Here is an 8,487-nt window from a genome sequence, read left to right as displayed (position 1 = left end):
CTATTGTGGGTATGTGAATGTGTATCTGTAGCACCTAGAATAGTGCCTAGCCCCTCACTTGTGTTGAAAATTGAGAAAACCATCTTAATATAACTTTTCCACACTCTAGTTCTGAATTTAAAGACAGAAAAAGATAGGTTAGCAAATATAGGTATCAGTTATTTGTATTGACAGATCATTTGGAGAATACGTTTTTGGATATGGGAGAATAAAGGTCCCTAACTCTCCACCCCAGAAATAATTTTGCTGATACAAAAATCAGTCAGACACGGTGGCACATGCTTATAAACCCAGCTACTTAGGAGGATGAGGTGGGAAAATCACTTGAACCCAGGAGGCAGAGATTGCAGTGAGCCAAGAGTGCCCCATTCCACTCCAGCCTAGGCAACAGAAAAAGACCCTGTCTGAAAGAAAAAAAAAGTTGTTACTATATAGGAGACAATTTTATTGTCATCTCATTTAAAATTGAAGAGTACATTTGAGTCGAATTCTTATGCCTGCAGAGACATTTGCCTCTGGCTTAAAATCACTGGCTCCAGGAGGAAACTCCACCAGAGGGCATCGTAAGGATTTCATAGTGTCTAAGTCATCTTGGTAATTCTTCAAATAATTCCTGGCAATTCTGTTAGGTCTTGAACTTCACTTACTTCTTATATGTTTAATAAAAAGAAGTTCAAAATGTTGCCATGGCTGTTGAATTCCCACAGGCTTGTCTTCCCCTTAAAATTCATTACATGGTTTGTACTCTTTTGTGAATATAATACATAAGTTTGGAGGTGGATGCTTTCAGCCATTAAGTTCAAAAGTACTGCTACATGGGCTGGGCATAGTGGCTCATACCTCTAATCCCAACCCTTTGAGAGGCCAAGGGGTGCAGATCACAAGATCAAGAGATCGAGACCATCCTAGCCAACGTGGTGAAACCACATCTCTACTAAAAATACAAAAATTAGCTGAGTGTGGTGGTGCGCAAGTAGTCCCAGCTACTTGGGAGGCTGAGGCAGGACGATTTCTTGAACCAAGGAGGCGGAGGTTGCAGTGAGCTGAGATCACACTATTGCCCCCCAGCCTGGTTATAGATCAAGATTATGTCTAAAACAAAAAAAAAATACTGCTACATGGACATCCATCATTCCGGCATCTCTGCCATAACAGCTGAGTATCGAGAATCTCTGTTAGTTTCTTTAACTCCAAATTTGTGTTGTGTCCCTTGGTCTCCTGTCATACCATAAAGTGTATTATTTACAAAAAGGACAATTTATCTATAGTTATTTCCTCTCAGTATGCTACATTCTTTTAGAATTTAAACATAGTGTCTCCCAACCTGAAATTTGATTTTTAAAAAACCAGAAAAATGTTTTTGGACATCTTTTATTTCCAGCTGTTTTCATCTTCATCTCCTCTCCTGAACTCAACTGAGGGTAAAGTTCATTCATCAAAATTTCTCCTCAACTCACAACAACCTCATCCCACTCCAATATGATTTTTGTCCCCATGAATTGATGCACATAATTTTTGCTGGCAGTGGTAATGTCCTAATAAAAAAAATCATGAGATGGCATCAGACTTTACCTTATGTTCTAGCTCAGCAGAATTTGATCCCTGTCTGATAAGGAAACCATATTTTCCCTAGAAACTTTTCACTTTTGTCACAGGTTTTGTTCCCAGGGAGCTGGATATAGATGAAGTTTAGTGTGCAGGATGTTTATTAGGAAGTAATGTGAGGATCCACATCTGTGGAAAGGATTAGAGTGAAGCCTTATGTGCAAAGGGACAAGTCTAATGGCAACGCAGCCTGACTTTGTCAACTGGCCGCACAGACAGAGCTGTTCAGCTAAGAAGGCCTCCCCTATTTGTTCCAATTGAATCAAATGGCAAAGTCTATGCATCCCTTGCCTCCATTAATAATTGTGTGCTTGCCACTTGTGGAGGGTGAGACTTTGAAGCAGGTGGCTTTCTGTGGCTGAAGAAAACCTTAAATGTGCTGGTAAAGTTTTCCAAAGAGACAGAGAATGGCATCTGCCATGTATGTTGCCCTTTTTCAAAGAGGAAGCAAGAAGGATAACGTCCTCCAATGGCTCTGTATGCAGATGGGTGGACAGTAATGTCTGTCCCTCCTGTGACCTAAGAAGAACAGGTGGCAGACATGCAGCCAGGCAGTTAGAGGTGCCACAGTGTTAGGAGATAAACAGCTGTCATAAGCAGTGCTTCTTTGAATCAGGTGTGACACAAGTCTTGCATCCCTTGCATGAACTCCTTCCCCGTTATCCTGCTGTCCTACCTCATGAAGGTGAGTGGGGGCTGGGTGGTGGGCAGTCCCAAGACGAGGTACACTTTGCCTGCAGTGTTCCCACATGAGTTCCAAGGTAGCCCAGGAGGTCATCCATGAACTTTGTATTTTCCTTATGTTTCTTGTCTTTGCCTTTGAGGAACATGTTTCATTGGACTCTGAGTCCAAACAACTCATGTATCCCTATATCTTCACATTGTCCTTCACTTAAGGGAATCTCTAATCTCTAATGCCTTTGTTTTATTATTACTATCAATATTATAATAATTAACATTGTCGTTATTAACTTCATTGTTGATTTTCAGTTATTTTTATTCATGGAGTTAATATGAATTTTTCTTTTGTGGCTACTTACACCAAGATGAAGATAATTTATTAGTTCAGGAAGAATCTGCATTCTGAAGGTGAATAGAATTTCATGCTACAGATGGGCAGACACATGCCCTCCCAATTCCTGATGGACCTCCTAGTGCCTCCTAGACCTAAGGAGTCTCCTGCAATGCTCCAAGATGCCACCAAGGCAGGGATGTGCTTGTGCATGCCTGAGAGCATCCAGGATGAAGTAAGGCTCTGGAAAAATGCACGAGTTTCCACATAATCCCCAAAAACCTTACAGGAGAACTGGATGCCACAGAAACAGGAGTGGTCATTGACACAACAAAGTCACCAAAATTGTTTTGAAGTCAATTAGGAAACCCAGGAATCACTCTTGCTGCCATTAAGTGGAAGAACAGGAGCCTGTGAATGGCATCCTTGTCCTGCCTGAAACTCCACAGATATTTCTGTGTGGCTTCAGGTACCAGGAATCTCCGTGATTTTCAGAAAGGCAGGGACAGCTTATGCCAGCCCATCCCTCTGCAGAATGTGCCCCAGCAGATCAGAGGCATGGAACCATCATGGACTGCACAAAGGCTCAAGGCCAGCTTCCCAGACCTGCCTGTGACTCTAGGTAAGTTCTGAGTCCACGTGGGTGCCAAGGAAAGGTTAATGATGACCTGGAAAGATGGGACAAGCAGATACCACCCCTAAACAATCTGCAGGATTCTAACTTCCGCAGGAAGCCAGAGACCAGCTCATGCCACACTAGTGCACCTTGAAAACTCCTGAATGCAATGCTGCTCTGCAGAGAGTTCAACAAAGAAGTGGCTGGGAATTTTGCATTCTAGGCTGCATTTTACAGTGCTTCTGGACACGTGATCAGAAATTGAACATTGGTATATCTAACTCTGACATTTTTCACAAAATGGTTTTTTTAAATGAGGTAATATAGACAAAATATAATATAACCATATGTATTATATGCCAAAATATGCTTCACTGGCATCAAGTAGACTCACCTTGAAATACAGTCTAGGACAACCTCCATTTTCAGAGTATTTTCTTTTCGAAAGTGAAACTCTCCCACCAAAAACCAACAACATCACAGGTTTTTGCCTCCAACAAACCGACAGAAAGCCAATACATTTATTCTACCACTGTAAAGTGGACTACGGTGCAACACATACGTGTGAAACCCCATATGTGGCATCACCGTGAGCCAAATGGGGACTCGTGGTGTAAGCAACACTCCCCACGTGTTAGCGTGCGTGAGATTCACTTGGCGGAATTTGACTAGGTGCGTGTTGGTAGAGTGGGGCTGAGGTTCTCTTGCCCCTGTGGATGCTTAAGAAGTCACAGGTCCTGCGAAGACCTGCGGTCCCCTCAATCAACTCTGTTTCAGAGACAAAATGACTTGGATTGCTGACCAGTCAAGAAATTTTCAAGCCCTTGGAAAATCAGTTACACACAAACACGGAATGAAAGTCAAAAGAGAGTACGTCATCTTTTTGAGAATTTTATTCACTTCAAAACAAATTAAACACACCTATTTCCAATGGCATTCCAGAGCCCAATTTTCGAGGCTGAGGAAACACCCCAAGAACGCTTTGCGCAGAACGCTTCACAGCGTCCAAAACACTGCTGTCAGGGCGGGGCGCAGCTGAAGGCCTGCATCTCTCAGGGTTCCCTAACTGTTCCCTGATTCAGTCATCTAGAGAGCAAATGCACAGTCATTCCCCAGTTTCCTACTGACATCACAGCGGAAGTCTGACTCCCACGCGTCACCATCAACCAGTTTCTGAGGCAACGAATCACTGGCACAGAAGCTTCTGGTGGTGGGTTTCCGGAGCGCCCTGCGAACTACAATGTCCCTCACAAGAATTCGATGAGGCAGAGTCTCTGCATGTGGTCCCTGCCTGGCCTGGGCTCCAACATCCCCAGAAGCACCACAGCTGGGGAGCTTGGGAATCACCACACACAGTCTGCTCTCTGCTCTGTGCTCCTCAGTCCCACAGACCCCTCCAAATCACGGGAACTGGATGCAATGGAGCCCCGGCCATCTGTAGTCTCACTCCAGGTCAGAATCGCTGTCCTCTGAGGAGGAGGAAACCTGAAGGTCCTCATAGAGGACACTCAGGGGGACAGGAACACAGGGAGCCTCAGACTTCTCTGAGACATGACGGCTGTGAACGAGGAAGGCTCCCGGCTTCTCAGGAGAGAGAAACGAGGGAGCTGTCAGGAGGCTGGAGCTCCACCATCCGTTTTCCAGTCTCCGGAAGAGCATTCTGAGAGGCTGGGCCCCATCGTGGCTGGCCGCTGGGTGATGGGACATGGTGCAGGCCTGGGCAGTAGGCAGGCAAGGTCTGCTGTGCGGAGGCTGCCGGTCGCTGCTGGGCACCTGGGCGGGTGTCCCCCTGCTCATCTGGGGCGACGGACTTGGTCTGAGTTCGGTTGCAGCTGGCAGAGGTTGGAGAGTCTCCGGGGCCCCCAGCTCACCTCCCTGGATGGCATTTTCGGGCATCTGGAAGGAACCCATTCTCGGTTTCTTGGGGAAGTTCAGGCAAGCCTGAGTCAGAGCCTGGGCAGCTCTCTTGGCTCCTGGCCTGAAACTGAGATTGGAGCCGAGGCCCAAGCTGTGTGTGTCGGCTGGTGGGCAGGGCTGTGAGGTCACCGCAGCACGATTGTCTTGTGCCTGGGGGCTGATGACCCGGATCAGGCCGTGGGGCTTGGAGGCAGCCTGGGGAACTTCTCGACTGCCACCCTGAGGCCTGCTGTGTGTCGGCTTCACCACGACGAGAGGCTCCGGGCCCTGCTGCCTGACTCCAGGCTGAGGGATGTCGGCCACAGCCCCTGTCTGTCGTTCCTTTGGTCGGAGACTTGACGAGGAGCTCGGACTGGCTTTTCTGAGGAGAGACAGTGAAGCCAAGACGGATACCGTGTCAGATATTTTGGTAGCTGAGCCATCAGTGAGGGCAGTGTCCACGCGTGGCCTCTTATTAATTGTGTGGACCGGAATTGGCCTGCTTGCAACCTGAAAGAAAGGAGACCACACACGTTAGAGGTTCCTCGGCATCGAGCCAACATGGAAATCAATCACATTCAAAGACAAGGTGCACACAGCAGGAAATTCTTAATACAGTATGGACAGGCGGTCCTTGGAAGTAGGGACAGATCCTCAAGGTGAGTGCTGATCGGGACAAGACCCATGAAAAATGCACTCTCGAGCTATGATCTGAGAATACCATTTTTCTAAAGACTGTGTCTTGGGCATTCACTGGATCAAAGCGCCTCCACTCAGCCTTCCATGAAGTGGGACGGACTAATGTCCATCTGAAGGCAGGTCGGTGGCTCAAGGGTTCCCAGGACGTCTTTTCTGAAAACATGCATGTTCCTGGGGTGAGCCTCTTCCATGTTTGGCGCCCCAGAGGGACTAATTTCCTCACGCCGCTAGGAAGATGTTGTTGGCAGGCTTGCCATCATTGCACAGAAAGAAAGCAGCAGGAAATACGGCATCTTCAGATGCCTTCATCTGGAATCAAATGGACCTGGAAGGATCGTGGAGTCCCTGACCCCAAGAAGGCAGGGAAGAAGGGTTCCCCGATCCCCTCACACACACGGGAACCTGAAAGGAAATCAACCAGGGTGACCTAGAGGAGAAAAAGACCAGCGGCCCAGGGTGACACTCACCCTCAGATAATCACAAGATTCCATGGATTCTTTTCGATTTGGCGGCAGCTTCTCCGGAGGTGTCCCGGAAAAGATCTGGAGGAGAGCCTTCCTCTACAGGTCTTGTTGCCTGCAGAAGAGAAAAAGTTCAGGCCCTGCCCCCTGGTTCTCCCCAGGAGACAGGGAGAAGCCTGTCTGGGGCCCAGTCCCGTTCTGTGTTTTGTGATACATAAATGGAACTTTTGTGCCCTTTCCGCCTCTGCACCTTCCCTCATGTGCCAACCTTCCCATCCTGCTGGTGGCCCTCTAGGCTTCCCAAGTAAGGACTGTCATTTGCATTCCGTTGCTTTTCCCCCTGTCATGGAGAACCTGCACGAAGCGCCCCCGCCTCTCCACCGTCCCTGAATCTCCCAGAGCCAAAGGAGCTCCCGGATGGGGAACCCGGTCTGTTTCTCTGCAGCGTTCCTTCCCTGTCCCAGAGACGGAAAGGCACACGGTGTGCGGGTGCAGAGACACTGTGTCCTTAGGTGGCAGTACCCTAAGGGTGGTGAAAACCCCTCCCACTGCTCACCTTGGTCTGGCTTCCTTCTCTCCCTTTTCCTTGTTCAAGGGCCCAGGGTTCCTTCGAACCTGGGGCTTCCATGGTTTCCGGTTTTCCTTCCCTTCCTTTCTCCCAAAGGTCTGGGGAACCAGGGCTCCGTTCCAGCACTTCATGGGGCACCTGGTACTTCTGGCCGTGTGGCCAAAGACCCCGCAGTTTTTGCACTTGACCTGTGGGTGGAAAGGAAGTGATGTCAGTGAATGAGCTGAAGCCACAGGCAGTGATCCAATGTCAACATTGAGACGGATTGTGAATTCAGAACTGAGTGAGGATTCCAAAGCGGGGACACCGGCATGGGGGCCCTTAAGTGGCGGGAGGGTTCGGTTATGATGTTCCCTCCCAAAGCCCATGTGAGGGAGGAACTCTCAAAGGAAGGACTCAGGGTTCTAGCGGGGACGATCGTGAACCCGATGTCCACAACACAGCCCAATCTGGCTACACAGGATTCTGAGTGGAAAGGGAAGTTGCTCCCAAGAGTCTCTCCAGGGACCTGTCGGACCGCGGAGGAGGTCCCAAGCCAGGCCCACCTTGGATGGGAAAAGCAACCCGGGTGGTGCTGGCAGAACTCTTTGGAAACCAACCCAGTCTCTGAGGACCGTGTGACACTCGCCCCCTCCTCCCCCCTCGATACCCAAAAGATTCCAGGGCTAGACATACCCTGGGATCTTCTTCATCGGGTGGGGGAGCCCTTGGCCCAACTGGGGCCCTCTGCTGCTTCTGGAGTGTCTGGGCTCTCACGAGTCTGTTTACCCCACTTTTGGGGTCATGACGTGCCATCATCTTCATCTCCTGGGCGTTTTATGGCCGCCTTTTTCAGGGGTTGATGGTTGGGTCACCTGAATCACGCACAAACACACACAAAGCGATGGTTAGGCACATTGGATATTCACACACCCACAAGAAACCCTCAGCTAATTCCATGACGGTGTGGTCATGAGGAGACCTCACCACCCGTCGGTCAAATCTGTGGATCACAATGTGGTGTGTGCATCCTCAGATATTGTGTGTTCCTCTGCTGTGACTACCTGGTCCAAGAGTAAACTTCACCTGCCACATGGCCCACGGCCTAGGTATGCGGAGTTGGAGTTGAGATTTCAATCCCAACCAAACAACTGATTCTGGAGACTGGACTTAGGTCTATCACCACTCACTCCAGTAGAAGACACAATGATTCTCTCTCCCCTGAGGGACAAAAGAATAGAAGCTACAGGGCATGGCCGATGTCACCCCTTGGCAGGTCTGCTTGAAGTCAGGGATAAGGGATGCTTCCTATCAGAACTCAAATGGCTACTCTTGCCGTTTCATTAGGCAACTTCCAAACACAAATTCATCGAGAGAAGTTATCTCCCTCTCTACCACACTAGCAGGTGATGGTCTTTCCTGCTCTGTCTTTTTGGCTTTAGCTCCAGCCCCTCTTTATTTATTTTTCTGGTATTTTACACACGCCATACGAATTCATCTAAACAAACGCTGAACAAGTGGCATATGAATTTCTTACATGGCTAAAGGGCAAACCACCCCTTTTCCAAAGTTCTTTTTCCATTTACCCACCAATTCAGCATGCTGGAGTAAATTTCTTTTTGCATTTCCATCTGGCTCTTCTCCCAGGCAT

At 48.5% G+C, this 8,487-nt stretch overlaps 1 pseudogene; it reads right to left on the bottom strand.

Annotated features, from left to right (window-relative positions):
- Positions 1–4,138: 4,138 nt before the first annotated feature.
- Positions 4,139–7,655, bottom strand: LOC140711170 (protein FAM90A5-like; annotated as a pseudogene).
- Between the last annotated feature and the right edge of the window lie 832 nt (positions 7,656–8,487).

This window comes from Chlorocebus sabaeus, unplaced genomic scaffold (assembly GCF_047675955.1).
Source record: "Chlorocebus sabaeus isolate Y175 unplaced genomic scaffold, mChlSab1.0.hap1 unalloc_scaffold_251, whole genome shotgun sequence".
NCBI classification, from domain to species: Eukaryota; Metazoa; Chordata; class Mammalia; order Primates; family Cercopithecidae; genus Chlorocebus; species Chlorocebus sabaeus.
The sequence above is the reverse complement of the archived record's forward strand: the minus strand, read 5'-3'. Positions and strand labels throughout refer to the sequence as shown.